Source organism: Passer domesticus, chromosome 2 (genome assembly GCF_036417665.1).
Source record: "Passer domesticus isolate bPasDom1 chromosome 2, bPasDom1.hap1, whole genome shotgun sequence".
NCBI classification, from domain to species: domain Eukaryota; kingdom Metazoa; phylum Chordata; class Aves; order Passeriformes; family Passeridae; genus Passer; species Passer domesticus.
This window is the reverse complement of record NC_087475.1, coordinates 39,675,118-39,700,819: the sequence shown is the minus strand read 5'-3', so window position 1 is coordinate 39,700,819 and position 25,702 is coordinate 39,675,118. Positions and strand designations below refer to the sequence as shown.

Below are 25,702 nucleotides of genomic sequence, written 5' to 3'. Positions count from 1 at the left end.
CTTGTGACTAAAACACTGGAACACCTTGTTCAAGTCACTGTGCTCTTTATGATTGTTCAAAAGGAAATAACTTTCCCTTCATTTGCCAGTGAAGCATCTTATAGTTCACAATGTTTTAATTGGAAAGAATGACCTACATGCAGTCCAGAGATTCAGTGATGGTGTATGAACAACAAAAGGTCAAAGGCTGAAGTAGAGCTTGTATCATCCCTTCACTCTTTTTTTTTTTTTTTTTAATTATGTGCTAGGAGCATTACAGGCTAGGTGACTTCCTAAAACACTGATTCAGGTGTGAAATAAAATGCAGTTATCTGTCATTTTATCAAACTACCCATGCATTGTTAAAAGGCTGCTGGGGATGGTATAGCCTGAATTAATTTCTATGTTCATTGGCTATGGAGATCTGAACTCCTCTGTACTTCTGCTATAAAATAATTCACATACGAGTTTAATTTATGCTTGGTTTTAAAGTTCTTAATTATGATGGTTTTAGAGTTATTCATTATGATTTACCATGTTGTTATGGTTTATTGTAGATGTTTCATTTGAAAGGAGTTGACAAATTTGTGTCTGGAAGAGATGGCATTTTTAATTTTGCAGGTGATTAAAGTATAGGCCAAATTCTGTCCCTAGATTTCCCTTAATTCCTCTGAGACAGAGTCTGGCTTTAGTTTACAATAGACTTATGCAATTCTTCACAGAAAGCTCATTTGCACAGTGTTGAAAGGATGATGTTCTACAAGGTATATAGAGTAGTTCAGCTTGTCTTTAACAGCAAACAAACTCATGTAGGTTCAAGGTAATTACTTTTTGGCACTGAGGGACCTGAAGTCTTAGTTGCTTGTTCTGATCAGACACTTATAAATTAACTGCCAAAAGACCCCAAACTTGTGTGAGTTCTGTGGCTTATTGCTTCAGCCAAAGGCAGTATAAAAGCTTTATATATCAATTTGTAAAGTACATGGATATTGTCACTTGAACTGTGGGTAAAACCATCATTTTTCTTGAGTTAAGATCACTTTACCCACTTACATTTTTAAAAGTTTGGTGCTGGGGTACTTAAGCCTAGGCAACTACTGGAAAAAACTTTTTTGGAATACATTTTACAAAAGTTAGAAACTGCTTAGCTGAGACAATATAACAATTCCTGGTTAGAGAAACGGGTCTCCCACTGACATGAGAATGCTCAGGATTGGACCTTTTGTGAATATATTTGAATTCTTACGAAATTCTGTTGCTTTTCCCATACTTTTCTGAGCTACTTTCTATGTTAGGAAGGGCCTGACTGTAAATCCAGAATAGACCCAGATCATATTTTGCTTGAATGTTCATGTGAAATTGTTCATGTTGCATTCTAGAATACTATAAATTAAAATAATTTAATTTTGTAGTCTGTTTTTTTTTCTTTTTCCTCATTGATTTCAGCCCAAGTGTTAATCTCTGAATCTGTATGTAGACTAAAGAAGAAGACTTTCAAAACTGAGTGACTGGTATATTGATTTCGGATGTCTGATCATAGTCAGTCAATTGGAAAATACTGGCCTGAGATACCTTGTACTTCAGAAGATTTCTTGTGTAATAACTCTTTGAAACCTGATAATGTTTCATTGCAAATGGTGTTATTGACCTGTGCAAGGAAAAGTCCTTTCTTCAGAGAATTTTCATTTCATATATTCCTCCTCTGCTTTGATTTGCTTTGGTTTGGTTTTAAAATGTGTCTTTAAGGATTTTCTGAACTGGTTAGTAAGTAGGAAAATATACCTGTGTCTTCTCATATATACCACTCCATGACTGTCTTGCTACTCACTATTATTTGGAGTGCTGCCACATGACTTATTAGTGGCAATTGTTCAGTTGATGATTAATGTCTCAGCCTTCAGAAATGGTGGGAGAGAGCCAATAATTGTTAGGAGTTATAAAAGGCATTTTATGAGGATATGCATGGAGCCTTACAGAAAAGTATTTACTCTTCTCTCTCCTGCTTTAGATCCATGTCTGCTTTTCTTTTATCTGCAAGCAGAAATTGAAAGCTGTTTCTCTTCATTTTTTGAGGGCTTCATTACTTGTTATGGTGCCAGCATCTGTGCAACTACTAGTCAAACTTGTCTATTAAAGATAAACAATTTTTTTTCAGAAAACTTAAATCAAACATGAATGGAGCTTTTCCTCCTATATTTTCCTTTCTTCCTCATTTAGATTCTGGTTGTAACTGGCAGCAGATACTGCAACAGTCTGATTTGTCAAAATTTCAGCACCTTTGTGAGAAGATATTTGTGCCTCTAATCACTGCTTTATATTCTAATTTTGCTTGTTCATTTCCTCCATTTCCTTTTTCTCAGTATATGATTATCTTATTTTCCAGTCAGTGAATGTGCTCTTTGTGATACTGTAGTTTAGTCTATGAATGGTAGATGACTGCAGAAAAGGAGGATCCTCACAAGAATTCCCACCCCTCCCCAAATACACCGATAATTAATATTCCCATAGGTTTCACTTACCTAGTGTGAGCAAGATACGAACAACCCAAGTTGGTGGAGTTGAGAAAGCGGCATAAGTGAGATGAGAATCCATCTGAAAGGATTCCATCTGATCTGCATTTTGCTCCATTGGAGCAAGGTGCTTCAGAAATTTCTAAGGTGCATAAACTACTGTGTCATTGTTTTCAGATTTCTTATGAAAGATCTAATTGCAGATCTGGTTTGCTTCCATGACAGAACACCAGGTAGAGCTTATGGCAATACATAGTTTCTGCAGTCTGAATGTCCAACTCTAATGCTAAAAATATTCCTCTGTAGCTGTAACTAATGACCACTGCAGAAAATTTTGTATTAATTAGACCGGAATTATCAAAAAAAGAAATGGTGTAGTGAATGGGCATTTTACTTGTAAGACATTAATGTATGTGCAAGCCACAAGCAGGCAGTTGTTTGGGAATTTGCCGTCGAACTGGAGAGCTGAGTATCACTGCATACTTTCCCTGAATGCTGCTGCTGAGCAAACCACAGAGGAGTCCCATTAAAGAAAAGAAAAAAAAAAAAAGAAGCTAATTCTTTACAGCAGGTAAACAAATGTTCCCTGGAGCATTCATTTTGCCTCCACTGTGGAAAGGTGAACTTCTCTGGTGAAACATGCTGAGAGCACTGGCTGTCTCTCTCAGGGCATCTTCATTTTGATTAAGTCTGGAAGCAATTTCTTCAACTAATCTTCACCATCTATGGGTTTAATGCATAAATTTAAACTCCTTTCGCAGTCAGTTGAGGGGAAGAGGCTCTGAAGAAGGCAGCTCATCCCTTCTCTGGACAGTGGTTTGAAAGTGGAGTGTCACAATCAGCCTATGTGAGATGTGATGGTGTTGAAATGATGAGTCCCAAGCCACCTTCTGTCCCCAGCCTAGCACCTGTGCTGCCTTCCCTGCAGCGGGCCTAGACAGCCTTCCACAGCTAGGATGAATTTCAGTTGGGATTCTGCTATCTCCTTCCTGTAACTATAGGAGATGCTAATGCTTAGATAATATGAACTGGGTGAGATGAATCTTCCCCTTTGACTAGGAAAGTAAGAATAACTTGTTATGGACATAGTGCAATACCCAGCTTAATTTTTGAACAGAAAATCATCCAAACTACAGTCTGCCAGAAGAAGTTAATAGCAATAGAGCTTTATGGGGAAGCTATGACTAGCTGCTATGCATTTCCTGGTAATTTATCCAGTATTTGTTTCCAAATTTTCATAGGATTTTCTTAAGTAGATAGAAATTTTTGCCTCCCTCTTCTTCTCTTAATATTTTCAATCACTTCTCATCCTTTACTTTCATAATCTCTAGCAAACACTTTGTAAGATTTTGAATAATAGTTCTGTCTTCAATTAAAACCATCTAGGTAACCTGGGAGCCCAGAAACAGTATCATCCTTTTGTTGCAGCATCCTGAATTTCTTAATTTTTTTTTTCATGAAAAAGGGTATCTCAAGTGATTAATTCAGGTGCAAACATTTATATTGTAAAGTGAAGTCTTCCAAGGCTAACTTTACTCTCACCTTAGTTACTGAAGATTTATATCCATGACAGATGCCCAGTCTGGGAGAGTAGTTGTCCCTGCTCACCTTTGCCAAATTACATCTATGTGGTTTCTCTGAGGCCTGCAAATGGAGGAACTTTGGCAGTAGCCTTTCCCTTGCTTTTTATAGTTACAGTATTTTCTCCTTTGCTAAATAGGCTGATTTCACAGAAATTATAACCAATTGTAAGACAGATATGTGTGTAACCTGCAGTTAGGTGAGTTGAATCCCATCTAGACTGGGCATGCAAGACTGCCTTCACAGAAAAACAGGCTGAAATGGGAATTTAAAATTTTTGGAATTTAAAATAATTGCTATCTTTACATTAGCCTAAATGAGCACTTAAAAACAATGCTGGAGTTAACTCTACAGCAGCACAAAGTGCATTAATTGTGTGAGGGGAATACACATTTGAAAATTGCAATTAAACTTCATTGAGGGTTACCAAAAGTTCAATGTGAATTGGAGCCTAAATATTGCAACTGGGCTTTCCTCTTAACTTCATCTGCACAGGATTAAGTCAATAGTGAAAAGGATGTTATCGATTAGATTGTACAACAAGTGACTGTTTGACTTAATTACCTGCAGCACTATCCTAGTTGTAAAAGATGCATTACCAGTACAAACTTACTTCCAAAACAGACAACTCAGCGTCTCTAAAATCATATTGAAACTGAGGTAAAAATGCCTTTGTGACACTTTCTCATGGCTCAGCAAACTCAGTAGCAGAAATAAACTTATCTCTCACTTTGCCAGTTTGAGTGATGCCTAAAAATCAAGAATGTCAAGTTACCTCTTGGCGCAGGAACAGAACAGGCTGCATTGTCATGCTCCTGAAAAGGCATGTACCTGTGTACATAGGTACATGACCAAATGTACCTATGGCTAACAAAAAACTTAACAATTAAAAAGGCAGGTTGTCTTTTATCTGGTTCTTCCAGCATAGTTATTAATGCACATTGATTTCTCAATTTTTTCATGGGACTAGAACAGAAGTTTAAACAAAAGTAGCTCCACTATATTTCTGCATTGCTTTTCTTTGTCTTTATTCTGTTCTGGTGACAAGTTCACTTGAAGGTTAAGAAAGTCTAATCACATTATCTGTAAGTGTTAACAGTAAGTAGTTGTTGCATGCAATGATTTTCCTGGTGATAAAGCTGACTAAAGAAGCTCCTACATCCTCTCAAACCCATCAACACATACCCGTCCTCTGGAGGAAAGCTAATCCCCTCTTCTTAATTTTGTCCAGATAGCTGAGATAAATTTATGTTTATGCTCTAAACAGAATGAAAAAAATGATCCAGATTCTGGAAAATCGTTCAAAAATATGTTAGTGGGTTTTTGTTAGGTTTTTTTTTTTAAATCTTCGCTTGGTCTATGTTTATAGTCAAATAAGAAATTAAGAGTTTCAGACAAATACCAGACGATTCAAGCTCACACACATTTAATGAAATAAAAAACAGGATAAAAGGCAAACCCATAGAAACTTGATATACTTCTGCTTTTTATTAGCTAGGTGAGCATTGACTTCCATTCATTCAGCTTTTGAAGACAGCATCAATGATTTTTCCTAGCAGAAAAAGATTTCGTTTTTCCATTTCCTCATTATAGATAGGGAAGATGTTGTGAGATACATTTCTTCAATGTCTTAGTATTTTTCCTGTTTGGTGCTGAGATTCAGATGGTCTTTTAACAGCTGCTTGCAGAGAATTTGCTCTGAGATCAGGCATAACCAATAACTTTTATTGGTTAATAAAAGACCAACAGAAGTGTGTGGTCTTTTAAAAACAGTTTTATTTGTGCTGCTGGTTGTGAAACACAGCAGTGAGGGTCTGATGTGGTTTGACCCCAGCCAGAAGCTCAGCCACTCACAATCACTCAATCAGCACCCTGGCGGGGTGGGGGAGAGAATCAGAAACCACAGAAAAAGTGAGAGAACTCATGGATTGAGCTAGTGACAGTTTAATAGTTGAAGAAAAGCAGAGCAAAGCAAGGGATTAATTCACCACTTCCCATGGGCGGGCAAGTGTTCAGGCATCCCCAGGTAAACTGGGCTCCATCCTTCCCAATGGTGACTTGGGAAGAAAAACAGCATAATTCCAAAAATCCTCCCTTCCTTTTTCTTCCCCCAGCTCTATATAGTGAGTATAATGCCATGTGGTTTGTGATATCCCTCTGGTCAGCTGGGGTCATCTGTCCTGGCTGTGTCCCCTCCCAGCTCCTTGCGCACCCCCAGCCTGATCACTGGTGGAGTGAGAGGCAGAAAAAGCCTTGGCTCTGTGCAAGCACTGCTCAGCAACAGCTGAAACATCCCTGAGTTATCAACACTGTTTGCAGCACAAATCCAAAACCGTCCCATGCCAGCTACTGTGGAGAAAATTAACTCTATTCCAGCCCAAACCGGCGCAGGATCATATACAACTTGCTGGCATTTCATTGTGAGGACTTTCTCAATGCACATCCATCTTCTTTGATCAAAGGTTCCCACTGGTTGAATTCTCTGACTAGACAGCTGTACTTGACCATAAAGTCTGCTATAAAGAATGTACTTTGTACCTCATACTGCATAATCTTCAGGTTCAAGGTTCCTCAACAACTTCAAAGCAACTTCAGTAGCATCAAACTTCTGCTTACTTTTCATCCAGCTACTCTCTTGGCAAAGATGTTGTGGCGGGTGGAGCAGTCCTTTGAACTCAGGCAGGAAAGCAGGACATATGCAACAGATTTCCTGCACAGGTGTTTGGTTTATCTACCAGTTGGACAGTCTCTATCTTTGCCATTCTTGAGACAACTTTTCAGTCAGCTCCTGCTATGGACAAGATGTCAGTATATATTTCTTTTAGATTAGGTGTTTCATTAGGAAAATCTTGTGTAAAGGGAGAAACCATTTTGTTCCCAAGGATGGTAGTTTGCTGCTTTTGGTTTTTTTTTCCTCTTCTGAGAGTGAATAGAAGCTCCTAAGTTAAATTGATTTGAATTCTGAAGTAAGGATACAGAAACAATCTGCTCAGATCTGCAGTGGCTCTCAGAGTCTTCATGGCCACAAAACTTGGCTCAACCAAAATCACCCTGTATACAAGAATTTTGCATTTTAATCAGCATGATCAGAGTGTGCTTCCCCACTGGTCTGTACTGCAAAATATCTACTTGGTGGAAAAAGTCATTAAGCACTTAACAGTAGTTTTTATGCTATATGACTCACATACTTCTGCACTGTAACTTTTCTGGGGTTGGTAGGCTGTTTTGTCCAAAGCTACATTTGGCAATTTTTTTTAAAGCAATCTCAGGTTGAAGTGACTGGAAGTTTTACTCAAATGAAGATGACACTCTCTGATTTACTCTTCTGCCTTAAAAATGATGAATAGCCCCTGTGCTTAATCATGGCCTTGATAAGCTCTAGAATGCTATGGCTCAGACACTACTGGCTCAATTTCTCTTTGGGATGGCTTTTTGACAAAGAATTAGGTTGAATCAATTTGTTATGTAACGGGCCACAGATAATTTATTTTTCAGATCTTCAAAAAATAGTCAAATGCAGTGAAGATTTACAGTTAGATTTATGCACGTTATGTTAATGCGTCCCTACAGTCTTAATTTCAAAGCTTTCATAATTCTGTCAGTCAATTTGATTCAACATCATAATAAAAGTAAGTCTAATTTTCCTGGCTTTCAACACACCTTTATTTTCAGCAAATCAAGCTTGCAATAACAAGAATCAGAGTCATAGACTATCAGTGCACAGTAACAGATGAATCTGCCAAAGTAAGTAGTCATCTTTCACAAAGGGTGCATTGATTTATCTTCATTAAGGCATAGAAACCAACCACAACACATCACACTTGACCATTTACTTGTCCACCTTCCAATTTACATCTCCGGGTCCCTCCATCAATTAAGAGACAGGTGTTAACCCCATTTGTTAAAGTTACCAAAGATTTAATTTTGACCTTGTTTTTGGTTACGGAAAATTTTCAAATGCTTCTGTTTCTAGAAATCCCCTTTAAGAACTCACTGGAGCATTGCTAATGGTTTATTGCTAATGGCAAGCATTCCTCTGCAGAATCAGGTAGGTAAAAGCAAAAATTACTCAAATATTTCTTTTCTGCCCTAAGGGGGTGGAGCAAGAAAGACAGGCAAAATTGATGAGGCATTTCCAAGTTCTGTGTGATTTAAAAAGAGCCCAAGTTTTAAGTGGCTGTATATGAAATTATATGAGATGGGTGAAAAGGCTTGAGGCTGTGAGTGGAATCTGGCAGGGAAACATCATTTGCTGAAAAGAAGCAACTATGCTTGTTTTGTGGGGAATTGGCTTCATTTGACCAAGCTAAAAGCCTTGTCAAATTATGAGCTGTAGCTGTAAAATATGCAGCTTTTAAAAAGTGAACAGCACACATATGCATGGCAAACTTACTACATAATGAAAAGTCTAGTCAGGTAAATTGCTGCAATTCAGAGAAGGCTCCTTGAAAAAGGTACCTAGCAAGCCTTGTCAGGCACTAAATGACTGCTTGTGCAAGAAAGGGTTTCTGCTGACTTAGTAGGAGATGTTATGCTGCACTTATACCTCCTAGGCATACATTGGTTTCTGGCTATTGTCAGGGACAAGACAATGGATGAAACAGGATTTTGGTTTAGTTCTGTGTGGTAACTCCTGTATTTCTAAGAATGTAAATGTTACCTAAAACTGAAAAGCTAGTATTGCAACCTGGGTTCCCCTAGGCAAAGCTCATTGCATTACTGAATGGAAATAATGTTTAGTGTGTCTAGTTTTGTCACCAAGAGATTTTGCCATGCCACAAGGAAGCCAGTGGGCCAAGATCCCTGTTAATTTTCATATCTGCCCATCTGTAATTATGGGCATTTCCCTTTGCAGGCCAAATTCCCAGATGAAGGCTCAAGGATGGCTTTTTCTGCATCTGTATTCTGAGTCTGTGGGTGAAGCTCTCCATACAGCTGCTCAGTACTGCTGCTGCTTAGCACTGTGCATGAGCTTCCACATCAACTGTGCAGTGATTTCAGTGTCATTTCTCAACTCTCAGCAGAAACAACAGACTGGGATAAATAAATTTTTGTTCATAAAAGATGACAGACAATGTCAAATGAAAGAAACACAGCTCTGTAGGAGTTTTTTTAGGAATAAGGGTCTCATTATGAAAGGAATTTGAGAGGTCAGGTCCAACTGAAATTATGTCTCAAGTTCCCATTAATTTCATCTGAGGGAAAAAAGTAACAGATTTGTATTAGCTTATTAGCTTTATAACGCTTAGCTTTTGGTCTTGATTCTTAAAATAACTCCTTAACTGCACTCTACTTCATATTACATATGCTTTCTCTTTAATATACCTTGCTTGCCATCAATTCACATGCAAGTTCTATCCAACACATCTGCTGAAACTTCCTACTCCTGAGAGCACTCATCTCAATATTTACTTAGTTATGCAGTCATAATAAACATCCCCAGCTAATACAAAAGGCAATTAGTTTGCTGATTCATGGACTCTTTTACTTCAGTTTCAGCTAGGAGCAATAAAAATTAAGGTTGAATGTGCCTTTGAAAAGGCAGTCTGGTTTACACGAGAACTTTGAGCTGAATGATGATTGATGTTTTGTTCAGTACTGGTACAGGCTTCTCCTCTGGGGAGCTGTTGAGCTCCTTGAAGAGAGAAACCCATTTAAGAGGACTGCCCAAGGAAGAACCACAGATCCCCTCATCCACATTACAAGAAGGGAGTACCTGAACCCAAATGCCTACTACACAAAAAACCCCCAGGAAACAGCACAGGAGAGCTGGTCCTGGTTGGAAGGTAACTGTTTGGTTAAGAACAGCATCAAGGAATTCCACCATATTCAGAAAGTTGATCATTTATAAAAGGAAAACTTTGAGGAAACAGTCGTTTGAGCTTCTGTGTGTTTCAGCTCTTAAAAGCAAGCAGGGCATGATGCCATATTTCCCTCTCTCTGGGACTTGTTTCAGGAGGCTGACTCCCAAAGAGCTGTCAGCCAGCTGTGCTTCTCAGCAGTGATGCCGAAGCGTTGACTCAGGAAAGGAGGTAGGAGGCATTTAAATCACCGTCTCAGGCTGCCAAAATCAAAGCAGAAGTTGCACATTTTTAAAAGTGTAATGTGGCAGAACATCTAATAGCTGTAACATGGCAGTGCAGCTGGTGCTAGGAGTGCAACACATGAGTGGCCCTTGCCTAGGACATGGCTGGTGGCACCAGCAGGAGTTGCCTACCCTAGTGGGAGAGTGAAGGGGGAGAGACCCAGAGCCTCCTTCTAGAGGGCTGCAGCAGGAAAATGAGGTTGACACTGTTCTGGGAAAAATAAATCAAAGAAGGGGAAGAGAAACATCCCCTGATCCCTCTAAGGACCTGGAGAAGGAACAGACAATTCCAGGTTTTGACTTCACAGTGCCATTAGCTCTTTAAGGACCCACGCCCAGAAACTCTCAGTCATCAGAGGGCAAAATAAATAGACTTAGTATGGTACCCACTCTTAACTCTGTTTTTACAAAATTCAACTGATTGAAATTGCTGCCGACTCAGGGAAGAAAGCAGGGTAATTAGGCAGCCATGTCTCTACTCTTGTTTAATTTGTATTACCAAAGCAGCCAGAAACAGGAGGCACTTCTCTGTCACTGTGTGTTACACAAATACAGAACGAACAAAGAGATGGTCCCATTCCTCAAAACCTGCAATTTTAATATCCACAGGCAAGAGACCTTAAAGAGACAGCAAAAATGTTGAGATACATGAGAGGTAGCAGGCCAAGCATTTCCCCGGGACCTGCTTTTGGGGAGGGAGGGAGGAGGAGGAAGAGGGGCTGCAGAGGAGGAAGGCACATACGACCTCTGGCTGACACAGCAGAGCTGCTGAAAGGTTGTGTGGACTGAGTGAAATGGCAAAGTCGTGGGGTCAGGGAGAAAAACTTTGTGGTGATGTGCTGGCCGCACATCAATAGCACAAGGTGACATTTGTCATTTCTGTGGCAAAATCTGTTGCACTGGCTGAGGCAAAGAATTTTAATGCTGGGAGGAAGTCAGCAAAACAGCCAGCACATGTACAAGTGCATCCCAGGCAGTCTGTTTCATCTCTGAGGAGCAGAAAGCTGGATTACAGGTAAGGACAATGGGGCTTGGGCAAGTTCGTGGGATTGCAATTGACAGTCAATTGCAGCCATAAGCATTTCCTTAAAGAAAAAATTGAAAAAAAAAATCTAAATCCAGACAATTCCCTCACTGCCACAAGATTCAGACCTTGTCAAAGATGTCAGTCTGACAGCCCTGGAGCCTGAAGCCCTCTCATTATCTGCAGAGCAGGTGCAGCACAGGGAGTGGAAGGACAGGTTTTTCGGAGCTGATCTAACAAGCCTGCCTTTAGCAGTAAGATGCCACTTTTCTGTGACAGATAAATTGTTGATCTCCTGATGGAGTCTGCAATTTGGTGGTAGGAGCAGTGGAGTTCGGAGACTGATTGCACTCCTATTGAGAGCTGAGGTGAGGCAAACCACCCGCTTTGGATCTCTTGAGTGAGAAGTTCTTCAGAAGCAATGCCTTACAGTCAAAACACATTACAGTGTCATTTAATCCAGCACCTTACAGACCAAAAATTAGAGCCCCCACTTCAGCACTACATCTTCTCACCAAAGTTCTTTATGCTGGCTTTCAGACCCTCGAAATCATTCAATACCTTCAAAATTCCTCCCTTGGACCTTATTATCCTTCCTGACCTGCCTCAATAACTAGGGGTATGAAGATTTTCGGAGAAATTATTTGGAAGGGCATGACACAATTCTGATGTAGAATTAACAGAGCCACCTCACATGGATGCTGCACCCAATCATATGTGCCTCCACCTGGAAGTGGTGTTCATTGCTTGCCATATGGTAAAATGCACATATGCACCATGGTCCATCTCTCAGGGTCTCCCACACCAGGCAGCTCCTAGAATACCTGACAAGGGCCTCCTCTTTCTGATTTAGATATGAGCATGTCTCATCTCAATGTCATAATTTCCTACAATTCCAATCTCTAGTCCTAAGATATCTCCATGGATGGAGCAGAGTTTATAGGTTGATAAACCGTAGGTTTATTCTAAACCAATGATTTAGCACATTCGGGGAAAGCTCTGGTAAATCAAAAACTCCTCATGTCTTAGAAATGTCTGATAGGTAGGTACATAAAGTTTTTTCTTAATTTTTACTCATGTCTTGAACAATTTTACATCTCTTTCTCAGCCTTTAAATACTTATTGCCAGAGCCCACTATCAGCCATAGTTTAACTTGGGGTTTTAGTTGTCTTCGGTTTTAACATCAGTCAAAACAGCTTGTAAACCTCCTGCACTCACTTAACAGCTGTAATTACACTGGTGGTGCTCACAAGTTCCATTGGTTTTACCAAGTCCCTGACTTACTATAAGTATTTTTCAGAATATCTGAATACCTTTCAGACTTGCATTTTGATATTCTGAACTGCCCCTGCAAATATCACTATTTTCCAAAATGAAATGATAGTTTCAGGAAAGTCCTTCCCTACTTCCTTTTCAGATATAGATTATCTCTCTTTGTGAAATATAAAATGTGAAATTTATAAAATACTTCCCCATCACCCTTTTTGATGTCATAGCAGCATTCTCCATTAGCATCAATAGGATATAAAATGAATATTTTTATACCATTGCTTTCCATTTTTGCCATTTCCGTTGATGTTATTTGAAAGGACACTTGTTTTCCTCTGAGTATTGTCTTCTGTTTTGAGTGGCTTTTAGTGCCTTTTTCAGTATTGACTGCTTTCCTTATCCATGTTTGTGGCATTTCTTTTAATCCACTCTTTAGGCATCCAATCTTTAAGCATTGATTTGTTTAAATTTTTCTTATTAAATACCAGCTCTTAACCCTTTTTTCAAAGCAAGGGTTTTTTTGCCCAGAAGATTTCTGCAGTCTTTAATTTTAGAGACTTTGAGTTTTTTAAAATTTTTTGAGATTTTTTGAACCACATTTAAAATTATGAGCTATGTCAATATTTGTTGTATTTTTTAGAAAATTGTGTTTTCAAAGACATATCTTGATACAGCATCTATAGGTGTCCTGTCTGTCTGTACAACACATGTGCAATTAGATCTTTATCACTGCTACCTAGGCAACGGTTAATTTTTAGGTAATTTTGTACTAGTGATTGGCTCAGAGGATACTGCATCCCCTGGAAGCAGGCACTTACTTCTTTGTGTGAAAAAACCTCTCTGCTCTAAACAGCAGCTATTTACTATCAAATGTAAGCAATCACTGCAAAGTCATTTAAAAATATAGAATGCCTTTAAGCAATGGTCCTTAAATTTTCATAATATGGACTATTCTATTACCTCAAGTTACTCATCCAAGTAACTTGGATAACTTCTGAAGTTATCAGTAGCAAATGATCAGCCCCCCAGAGTGGGAAGACAAGTAATGTATCAGTTCAGAATATCTTGTTTTGTGAGGGATTCAGTCCATATGATTCACATACGCCCTAGGGGAAACACATGGGCTCAGGAACATTCTGCTGTTTCTGGACTGTCAGCTTCAAGACATCCACTTCTCCCTCCTGTATAAAAGTGAAACACTGCCAGATGTGACTAGGACATGAACTCAAGGCCCTAGACTTTGTAGAAAATTGATCTGATCCTGCCTGGCAGTTCTGTTGTTCAGGAAGGACTAAATGAGTGAGAGTGGTGGTTTCTTATTCTACAGAGCTCTGAAACTACAGCTTGGAGTCTCCTGGATCCCTGTTTTGCTCTTTTCTGGATGAGCTGACAGCACCTAACCACTCACATCATCACTGAGACCATGTCAAACCCTCACAGGAACATTACTGTTGTCCAGGGTGGCAGAGTCATGTTCTGAAGTTCTCCATCCAGTGACTGGAAAATCTGCCTCCGTGTCCCTTTGGTCAGGAAGAAGTCCTTAGGTCAGATTATATTGCCATTTATTAATCTTTAAGATAGGAAGAGGGGACTTTATATATTAATGGACAGAATTGTACATCCATTTCAGCAGGGTAAACCTCCCCAGAGGGACTGTATACACCCCATGCCTGGAAGTGCTCAAGGCCAGGCTGGATAGGGCTCTGAACAACCTGGTCTAATGGAGGGTGTCCCTGCCCATGGCAGGGGAATTGGAACTGGATCATCTTTACGGTCCCTTCCAACCCAAACCATTCCATGTGATTCCATAATTCTATGAAACAGGACATAAATTCCCAACCTTAAATATTTGAAAGACTTGGGTAAGATAACCACTGAGCTTTTCAAGTGGTTGCCATAGGAGGAAAGAGAAACATTTACCTGCACTGAAGGAGAAATAAAGCAAGTCTTGTGAGGTACTGTTCTGCATTATCTCAGGCACTTCAGTGTCAATGGGGAATTGGGCATGGCAGGCATCCAAATACTCAGCTTTTTACTACCACTGATGTCCTCTTTAATGTTTTTGTCTTTGAGGGAAATTCATCAGATGTAAAACCTGAAGACATATTATACTGTTCTTCATTACTGTTGTTCCATATGTGTTTTAATACAGCTGACCCCAAATGTCCAGAATTCACAAATCACACTCCTGTAAGTGATCTTGAGTTAGAAGCCAGAAATTTTAAAGACAAAAAAAACCCCAAAAGTAATAAAAAACTTTTTTATTTCCTTATCTTTTATGAGCTATTATTCTGGATGTGTCATTATTGTAAGGATTCTTTTGTGAAATTTAAGTCTTTATACCTTTCCTTTCCTTTCCTTTCCTTTCCTTTCCTTTCCTTTCCTTTCCTTTCCTTTCCTTTCCTTTCCTTTCCTTTCCTTTCCTTTCCTTTCCTTTCCTTTCCTTTCCTTTCCTTTCCTTTCCTTTCCTTTCCTTTCCTTTCCTTTCCTTTCCTCTGGTTGTTTTATTCCTTTTTTAATGAACATAAAAACCCCTTGACTATTTAACATAACCTTTAAAAAAGTCATTTTACTGTTTTTGGAGGGCTGACCATGGAGGTTAAATTCAATAAATTGAAGTGTCTGTCTGTGCCTCTGTGTCTGCTGATGTACTGTGTGACAAGTCTCTGTTACAGGCCTTGGAGAATTGTGGGGGAATTGCCTTGGATAAACACAGAGCTGTAGAGTCATTTTAGGTCAGACAGTCTCCAGAGTCTCTTCCAGAAAGAGCAGTCTTCCGTAAGTTTCAGTTGTGCCTGCCCACCCTGTGTACCTGTCTGGGATATTGATGAGCACCCCAGCCCCTTATGGGATGTGGACATCTGAAATTGGTCAAGTGATGTGTGGGTGCCTGATGAATCCCTCTCCATGCACCACCTAAGGAGTGGTCTGCTAAGGTATTCCAAACACAGCTGTACCCTGAATTTCTGATGCCCTGAAGCATCTGAGACACCTGAGCTGATGTGATGCTCACATCTGAGGTCATGGTGTAGAGGTAGCTGGGAGATTTCCACTGAGTTTATTTGGAACTAAGAGATGCAGCTCACACCTTGAAATGTCTTAAGCTGTGAACAGAATCCATGTTTGGTTGTTACAAGGTGCAAACACATGCAATTTAAATCTCACGTAGGTATTTCATCCAGTGGTATTTGTACTACAAGGTGTTACATCTGTACAAACAAAAATGAGACATTCTCCTTTGTGTAAGAAAAAAAAAAAGGTAATGATTGCATAAACAATGGCTGGGGGTTTTTTTGGCTTAGTTTCCAGATTATTAATTTTTTTCTTTGTATGTCAGTGTTTTCTTTCAGTTCAGTGAGGTATTTTGAAATCTGTATCGCACACTTTCTAAATTCCCAAATGAATTATTAGAGAAGCACACCAAATTATGGGTTTTCAATGGCAGGATGGATATCTACCTCCTTGCATATGCATTTTATGTAAAAATACGAGCATGCTTCTAATTTGCTCGCTACAGTGTGACCTTTGTATTATGGTTTTGCTATGGGAGTTTCAAAAATTGTTTCAGACCAGTGGATCATGTCTGAAGGAACAAAACAGCAAATATATTGTAGCTTTTTATTAAGGCTAATGCATGCTAATAAATGCTAATGCCATTTTCTAAAGTACCAAATTGTGATATTAGACTCCAGCATAAGAATCTGTGGATTAGTCTCAGGTAGTTGAGAGATGGAAAGACCTCTGAGCCTGAAGATCACAGTCAAAAAGGGGAAATGGAAAACTCAGGGAAGGAAGCACATATTTTGGAACACTAAAGTCAGGCTGCTTTTGTTGATGTGGGTCTCTGTCCAGACCTTCCCTAAAGCTCACGTGTCTGTAAGTGCTTCTGCCAGCCCCACGGGATCACATCCAGTGCCTGCTGGCCTGTGAAACAGTGGTAGGTGCTTGGTGTGGGCAATTGAACTGAAGGCAAAGGCTTGAGGTTTCACTGTTTGCTAATGATGTTTCCCATCATTGGGACATGTTTGGCTTGGCTGTGCTGCGTTTACCCAGCAGACATGTCTGGTGCCCTCCCTGCACTGTCTGAACATTCCCTCCTGATATTTGAAGGATTCCTCTGCTCCAGAGTGTCCTGGGATACTAAATTTAGGTATGCTTGAGTCTTCCTAGTATCACTGAAAGAAGCTGTGTCTCCCCCATCGTAGTTCAGGAGGTTGCTATATTTCTTGAGGGAAACATCCTAGTGTAGTCTTCCCAGCACACAGAAAGGGAGTTTTTACTCTGCCTTGTAATGATAAAGCACAAATCGGCCCTGACCAAACTGGAATCCCAGAACTTAAGTATACCTGTGAAAAAAGCAAAAGAGAAGGGATTTTCTCAGCATGAAGTCAGTCATTGATGAAAAAAATACTGCAAAGGATAAAGAAAAATTAATGCCAAGGATTGAGTTGTTATAGATCCTTGTTAACCGAGGGGCTAGCAGTTATTTCTACCATCTCTGAGGTGAACTACAGAATTGTGAGGGTTTACATGTTCTATTCTTCCAGCTGAGCCAGACAACCTGTTATCACAAGAACTCTTATTTATTATACCCCAGGGTAGAAGTGAATGATGAATGAATATAATTCTTTCTCTCTGCTGTAATTCTGAGACCTGCCCCAGCAGGCTGTGGCAACAGCTGCCCCCCCACAAACACAGAGCCATGCAATAAGGCTATTGTGAAAAAGATTGCTTAATTGGATTAATTGTACGATTACATAGACTCAGAAATAATCACAGGGAAACAGAAATCTCCTAACTGGCAAGAACTATTTTTTTTAAATTGTCACTTCAAGAGTGACAGAGAACATAGATTTCCACTGCAGAATTTAAAAAAAAAATCTATTCAGAGATAAACTTCTTTAAAGTTGATGTCTTAGAGGAATCTGGATGACTCTGAGCCCTGCTCATGCCATGCAACCAGGAAATGCAATCCTTTGGTGTTCAGGCATGTGGCTGCAGAAACCTCTTGTGGTGCAGCCACCAGAAACACTGCAAAAGCTAGAAGTGAGACTCATCGAACATTGAAAGAAGGAGCTGTCAGTGTCTTTATGTCTCCCTTTATTATTTGTGAAGTATTTGGAAGAAGGCAGTTGCTGTAAGCACTTTCCAGACTTGGCTTTGTTACTACCCTTCTGTCCACTTTTAACCAGAGTACAATAACAGCACACTTGAGAAGAGACAGGATGTTTTTGATACTTAAAATGAGAGGCTTGCTGTGCCTGGCTAGGATTGCTACCCAGTAGCCAGGGGGAAAGTTGATAGTTGTGTTTGTCTGGTACACTGAAAAAATGCCTCATCCAAGAAATTAGAGAAAGAAAATAATGACTGAACATACAAAATAGTCAACAAGATGACAGCTAGATGATGACAATAATATGTAATCTTGGGAATGAATTTTGTTCACTAAATCTGCAGGGATCTCACACTCTGTTTGTAAAACAAGGTCTTTAAAAATGGACAGAAATACTAAAATGGCCACAATACTTGCTTTTGTAAGTGATGAAGGAACCATCTTCAAACGTTAACCAGGGCTCTGCAACATGACTTGGGCCTGTGTCTGAAAAGGACCCAAATACATGAGTGCCTTTCAAAAATTATTTTCATTGAAGAGTTCTGGAAAAAAAAAAAAGAGAATAAGAGAAGCTGAATATCTTTTTAAATAATAAAGAGAAGCAATTAGTTGTAGTTTTTGTTTGGCTATTATTAACTGCATTCTGTATGCTATCCACTTTTTAAAAGCCCCTAGAGATGCTTTTTCTTCTTATATTGTGTTTGTATTTCTGAAGGGAAACTCTGGACCCACTGAAATCTACAGAAGTCTTGTCTTGCCTATTGGCAAGGAGTTCACCTGGTTCACCTCAGCAGCCCAAACAAAAAGCCATGCTTTTTTATATATCTAAGCTGTTTGTTTTCTCAGATAACCCTTCTTCATTAATTTGCTGTCTTACTGAGGAAATGTGCTCTCCTTCCTTCTTCACTGATAGCACTGGCAGTAGGTGCAAGAAGGTGCCCAAGGAGCGCAATAACTCTGGAAACAGAGCTAATTAGCTCTATTATTGACACTATTGGCAACTGTGTAGTGAGGGTTTATGAATTATTTGGAGTATTATGGAGCTGAATAACCATGTTTGCAGGCGGAGAAAAATAGATCAATCCACACATTCTCTTTCTTTTTCATATTGAAATGTCTTTTTAAGATTTGTCAATAAGTAACAGAAACTCATTGAGGGATTCAGTAGTTCATTAGGTTGGAGTGGCATAATTTTATTAATGTGAGGTGTTCTTGCACAAATAACAAGAGTGAGTCAAGAAAACTAGGTTTTATCTTTAATTTATACTCGCAGTAGGTAGATGCTTTTTGCAAATGTGTGGAGTAAGAAAAGCTGGGCTTCAAAGAAAATGGACAACTATATTTATTGCACAAAGACCTGTTAATAAATAGGCTGGGAGAAGGACAAACAAGCTAAATGTTATGGGCAAAAATCAGTCAAGCCTGTGTAAACTCATCAATTAAACCTTGCAGAGTCTGGTGGGGCAGCCTGCATGGGAGCCGTGACCTCTGCTGTTACTGACTGAGACCAGCCTTTTCTAATTAACATGACTCTCCAGGGACCACTGAATTGATGATGAGGTTTGTGCAGGTACCTGATCACCATTGCAAATAGAAGCTCAGAAATTCAGATTGCAGGTGCTTCACTGTGTGCTGCTGAGATGAATTTTCTCTGTGCATGCAGAATGTGGAGTCCTACAAAACTGTTGCCCAGGCACTGCTCTGAAAATTCAGCCCACAGAACTCAGCTTCTTTTTCATTCTTGTCATTTAGCCTTACTGAGACTGTGACCTTCCCTTTATAAGATTTTATTTAGGCGATAAATTGCCTACTCCATGAGAGTGTATTTTCTTCTACACTCTCATGATTTCCAATAGTATTTAAATACACCAGAGGTTTTTGCTTTGTCTACTTCTGGTCAGAGGTTGCTGCATATGGACACTTTTGCCTCAACAGAGAAGAGGAATGCCTTATTAAAACTGATAGTTTGTACTACATGACCTTTTCAAAAAGCATTTTACATTTTACTTAAGATTCTCAAGAAGTTGAAAGGCTATATTCACATTACATTTCTGTTCCATTTAATTTCCTCACTCCCATCTTGAACTATTCAGAAACAGGACTTCACTCTAGCTTTGAAGAAGAGACTAATGCTTATTGGAATGCAAACAGGACCTTCTTAGAAACAACATTATATCCTTACACGGTGGAGATATAGGTGATGAACAGTACCTAAATAATCTGGGCTGCCTTTCCGTTAGTAAAATTAGAAGTGTGAGAACTTTGGCTTATGCCAGAGGGGATTGGTTTCAACTGCATGGGCTGGCTTCAGGCTTCAAGTACTCCCAAGGAAACTGGCAAATACTCTCATTCCTCTCAATTATGTGCTGTAAGCAAGTTTCAAATACCTCTTGGAATAAGGTCACAGGTCAGGCAAGAAAGCTGTTCAGAAAAGGGTGTTGGAAGTAAAAGGTGTAAAGCTGGAAATAGTTTTGTCTTTGCTACAGTAAGGTGAAGTCAGAGATACAAGTGAGGAGATGTCCTACAACTGGCCAATGAAATCCAACAAGGAGGGAACTGGCAAAGGGCTACAGAGAAGATCTGGGGCTTCAGCTGTGACAGAAGCCACAGGGGAAAAATAAAAATAATAGAAAAAGAAAGATGATGTCAAAAATTTTGGACATGGAAGAGTTTGGTTGTTGAGCTGAGGTTCTGTGAGGAGTCCCACTGAATATTAATCCCTGGTGAGGCGTGGAGGTCCTCAGCAGCCAACTTGCACTTTTCAATGCAAATTTGCTGACATAATTTAAAATGCCTGGTGTTTGCTTCCACAATGGCATTACCTCCATTTTCTGAGGAAAAGATCATATGAGATGAAGGTAAAGAATAGTGAAACAAGGGTTAACATCCCTGGGAACTTCAATTCAATGTTTCTTTCTCAGAAGCCCATTTCTGGTGTCGTGCTGGGATGCTAACAGATGAAGCATGTCTGGACCCATGTCCCTTAATATTCCAACCTTTTATCTTCTGGTCCAGTGAAGAACTGGTGCAGAACTGAAATGCCACCCATACTGTGACAATTCAATTGTAGTTTTATATTTTAAAAATGTCCTGTTGTTCACAGAAATATGACACCAACAAAAACCCAATAGGAACTAGATGGAATTATTTACTTGCCTAAAACACCACTTCTTTATCTGCAGGAAATCCATGTCTCTTTTGTAAATATGTGCTAGTGAAGGGACCAGCTGGATTAAAATAATTGAGGAGTTAAAGTATCAGTCCAGGAAAAATGCTCATTAAAAACAGTGCAAGGCCAAAAGGAAGACATCCAAAAAGGTTACCATTGGTCCTTAACTTTTTGTTGTATCTTAGAACAGAAAATGAGGTTTGACATTTTATGACATACACCAATCCCAATGGCTTGTGTACTTATGTTTGTAAAGTTTATAAATGACACATTTTTCTCTTTTTTTTTATTATTTCGGACTTTTACATTCCCATCTTGGCATTTCAAATATGTTTGCTGCAAGTGGAAAGGATGATGGCAAAACACTGCAGAATTGCTTCCAGTTATATTGACCTTGAATTATAAATGCTTTTTTGGCAGGATAAGCTGGGTACCGCTGCACCTCAACTAGGGCTGGTTGACCAAGAGCTTCTAAGCATGAAGAGAAATAATAGTGGGTGACAAATTATCAGTATGTGCTGAATACACATTTGAAGTTAATTCAAGGAATATGTGGTTTGGTGTCCTGAGGAAATGTGTATGCCACATGTGTTTATTTGATACTGTGAACAAGTAGTAAGGGGATCCTACGAAACCTCTGAAACAAAACAGGAAGAGGTATTTGAAACAAACTCTTCATTTACAGCAATAATTCTGTAACCTTTCCTATGTTATGTAGCACACAGTTGTATATCAACTATGTGAGAAAGGAAAATCACTTTTACAGAAAATAACTGATTTTGAAATTGAAGAGCAAGTAAGAATGCTGTATGTTTAAAAAATTTGTAATGTAAGTGTTCTTTTCAGTAAAAAAGTACTGTTATTTTTTCAATAGTTTTTTATTTCTGGCATTGCTAAAACATTTACTACTACATGGCAGTAAGATAAAACCAAGTGATTATTGTCATATGCTCTAATAATTAATAATTTTCCTTTTCCAGAACTATGTTAGTATCATCAGTGCTTCTATTTTAATAACAGAAGACAAAAAAAATAGGCATAATTCAAAACTGCTGCTTAGTATAACATGGATGGGGCTGTAGAAAATCAGAAAAAATCAAGTAGACTAGCAGAAGTAAAATGATTAATGATTTCTTCAAAAAGCACAATTGATTTAATAATTTGGGGTTGAATATGGTGCATTTTGGAAAGCCCAATTAGCTGCTGGTTAGGAGGAGATAACTGTGTGGAATGCCCTTGCTGAGTGCATAAAGACTGGTGTCTAAAGGTTAAAAATGGATGCAGGAGAAAATGCTTGGAAACAATTCAGAGCTGAACATGCATGAGGTCAAAAACTGCTTCCTGCTTATTCTGTTTTTTATCTCCAAGCAGAGAAGAAATCAATAAACCTGTATAGTGCACACTTCTGAATAAGAACTGGCCACCCCATCCTGAGTAGTCCATTCACGTGAGCTTCATGCATTGACAAGAATAAAAAAGAAAAAAAGGTCCTTTTTTCTCCGTTGCCACAAATTAGGAACAGTATTTTACCTCTTCCCTTTGGTGCTGCTTTAGACACGGGTTAGCTCATGGCCATTGCATACCTGAGAGGGACACAAAAGGTAACCTTCAGCTATTTGGATATAAAATGAAAATACATCAAACAAACTGCTTTGGCTTAAGCAGCCTCTGCAGGTGAAGCTGAAACATCCCAGAATGGGCAGAGTACTTCCCCTAATTCACGGAGCAGCATTCTACCATCCTCTTATCTTTCTTTCCTTCTTTTTAAACATAGGTGATTGCCTACAGGAGCCAAGGCAGAACCACAGACCCCATTCCATGAGTCAGTTCCTTCTAGTCAGTGCAGATGATTTTCTTTTCTCCATTAGCAAACATTGATTTTCCTAATTTTGTTTCTTTGGACCTATACTCTGCAAAGCTCTGCCTGCTCCCATTGTGCTGCTGCAGATCATCAGTAACATCAAGAAAAACTCTGACAATAATAAAGGCTACTTTCCTGCTGGTTTTGAGCCAGCAGAGAAAGCACAAAAGCACAAAAGGATGCAGAATGAAGATGCTCTGGTGGTTAATCCCTTCTCAAAACCTTCCTCTATTGCGGTGCCAGCAGCAAAACTTGACAGTGGTCAGGCTGTGGCTGAGCAGAGACCTCTGCCCGACGCTGTGGCTGGAAGTATCATTTCAGCTTGTGGTCTCTTCTACTTCTCCATCTGATTTACCCATCACTTGTAAAATATTTTAGGTAGGCACCATCTTTTCAACTGCTATGCCACAGGGAAATGCCACACTGTGGTGTTTAAACCCAGTCTAGATAAAAGAGGCCTATTTACTTACTATTGACACATAAGGTAACAAGAAACCACTGAAATATCTATTCAATACAAATGCAACAGGCAAACCACATCACTAGATATTGACAAAACCTTAATGAGTGCCCAGAAATTTCTGAAGATCCTTTTATAACAACCCCTAGGATGTTTTAATCCCATACCATCTCGCAGTCCCCTTGGCAGCCAGTGTCCTGCAGTGCAATGTGTGGGTGTCCCAGCCTCATGGGCAGCCCTGCTGCTCCCCCCAGCCTGCTGAACCACAGCCCCGGGCCCTGGCGTTTCCAGAGAGCCATCTCTGCTGTTTAACTTCACCCAGGGTCCTCACTTAAAACATCAGGATGTGATTGTCACACCTGTGTCCTCGTGTAATGTGTGTTATTTTGCCATGTGCTTTCTAGCCCTCACTGAGCAATCCAGAGGTGCTGATGTGCCTGTGTTGGAGCTTGGGCTTGGCAACACAGTGGGGGAAAATCCTGGTCTGGTCTCTTGTTTTGCAGGGAGAGCAGAAACTGATTGAACTTTTTATTTTTAGTTGAAGTATTTCAGGATTTAGCTACCACTGCTACAACAAAAGGCTTTTGCAGAACCATCCTTTTTCTGAGGCTTAGAAATATATGTTTAATTTCCATCCGAAATTTATTCATGGCCACTTTTTACCCACCAGTGCCTGCACAAGCAATGTTCATTAGTCTGAATAACAGCTATTTCACAGGCTGCAGCACTGGAGGCCTGGTAGGAAGCTCCAACAGCCAGGCAGACTTGTGGGCATCCTAAATCCATTTTTCAAGGAATTCATCAAGGCTGGAGGAACAGCTTGGTGTGATAGCTGCATGGAAGCCAGACTCTCAGCTGGGGGGGAATGCTAGCAACAGTAGGAAAGATTTCTGGATGAAAACCAATAAATGCATTGTTACACAGGATTTTGCATGCAGTGGGACACAGTTAGCTTTACTTGAGAGTAGAAGCCAAATTTTCCTTGGCCATTATCTATCTCCCACACCTGATGCAAGATGACTTCCAAGGGAAGAAAGAAACTCTTCAGAAGAAAAATCTTCATCTGGATATTTAGCTACACTAACACAGATTTTTATTAAACAAAAGGAAGAACAGATTATTGCTTTAGTTTGCATGCAAGACTGTTTAACTCAGCATGGAACACTTTGCCAGTGTCCATGTGGCATCCCAGGGGAGCCTCTTTGATAGCTCATGTGATAAGTGAAGAAGTAATTTGTGGGTTTGTACCTGTGAACTGGTTTTGCCCATTTATAGTCCTATTGGGAGGCAGCAGCCTCTCTCTCAGAACACAACCTGCTCCTCGTTGCTGTGTCCTCTTCTTCTGACCAGAGTCACTTGAGAAGTTTTCAGCTTCAAGAATCTGCAGATGATCGACAAAACTCCCATGGAGGCAGGGCACCAGTTCTCTCTTGTCAGGATCTTCATCAGTTCTCAAATGAGGAGAAAAATATCTTTTTTATGCATGGATAAATCAAATAATCAGAGACTTCCCTGGCACAAACAGTGTTGATGCTGTGCTCTGTTTTATTGCCCATAGGGTAGGGATATTACCTTGCCTAAGTATCTCCAAAATTTAGTGTAAGGTGTCAAAGTTAAGTCACAATTTCTTTTTGCCACTCCTAGAGAAGTCCTGGAACTGCTACTGCTCCTCCCAAACTGCCATAATCCTGGAGGTGCCTTCACAGACACACTCTATCCATACTGAATTCATTTCCAGTTTTTAAGTGTCTTGGATTTCTGCATATAGCATCCAGTTTTGACTGTTTGCCTAAGAAGCAATATTTTCTTACTGAAGACTGGTGAATCAGCTTCCTCTACCTGAGAAGGAGAAAATAGTTTCCATAATTTTCATGTCATCACCTTTTCAAACCACATCAAGAAACAAATCTGAGAATTTATATATATTTTACTGTATTTATATAAAGTGCAAACATTCACTGTTAGCTTTGGTTTTAAAATATTGCCTTCTCAGAGTTCACTGATGACTTTCGGATAGTTGGGAGCATGTTATGGCTCTGATGACTTTCGGATAGTTGGGAGCATGTTATGGCTCTGATGACTTTCGGATAGTTGGGAGCATGTTATGGCTCTGGCAGACATCCTGGGAAATTTATGAGTGCAACAAATCTCCCGTTCTTCAGGGGTCTTTGAATAAACTTCCATGCCAGCATAATGAAAACAAGCAGCAATCTGCTGCTGGTAATAAGGGACCTTATAAGACTGCCCTGGGATAGGAGGTTCTGGAACCTAACAACCTTTGTACTCTAAGTTCTGCTTTTAAAATGTAGATGCAAATAATTGTGTGTGGATGTGAACTGAGATCAAAAAGAATGAAGTATGGAAAGAGATTTATGTGTGTGGGTCATTTCTCAGCTTGAGCAGAGTAAGTCAGCTGGATGAGAAGTAGTTTTATTTAAAAGCATATGGCAAAATTAGGAAATATTCCTGTTGAAGTTGGAGTCCTAAGATTTCAGGCTGGTACAGCAGATGATGTAGTGCCAGGACTGTGTCTTTGAGGAATAGACTGCTTGAGCTGGAAGTCTAGCTACTAATAGGACAGAACTTATGCATAGACACAAGGCAGTTTTTTTCTGGGGTTCAAAAGCTGATTGAACTGTCATGTTTCAGG

The 25,702-nt window shown here is 39.6% G+C and overlaps 2 long non-coding RNA genes across 3 annotated transcripts; one reads left to right on the top strand and one right to left on the bottom strand.

Moving 5' to 3' along the window:
- Positions 1-7,577: 7,577 nt before the first annotated feature.
- LOC135295342 (uncharacterized) lies at positions 7,578-9,930 on the top strand. 2 transcript variants are annotated; one of them, XR_010357403.1, is made up of 3 exons: positions 7,578-7,814; positions 8,044-8,118; positions 9,667-9,930. It is a non-coding gene; the product is annotated as an uncharacterized LOC135295342 (long non-coding RNA). The 2 variants fall into 2 exon arrangements; XR_010357402.1 differs by lacking the exon at positions 9,667-9,930 and adding an exon at positions 8,926-9,645.
- An 8,048-nt stretch (positions 9,931-17,978) lies between these two features.
- On the bottom strand, positions 17,979-24,877 carry LOC135295340 (uncharacterized). The gene is made up of 4 exons (XR_010357400.1): positions 24,625-24,877; positions 24,301-24,503; positions 22,262-22,314; positions 17,979-18,104 (listed from the first exon to the last, which is right to left on the bottom strand). It is a non-coding gene; the product is annotated as an uncharacterized LOC135295340 (long non-coding RNA).
- Between the last annotated feature and the right edge of the window lie 825 nt (positions 24,878-25,702).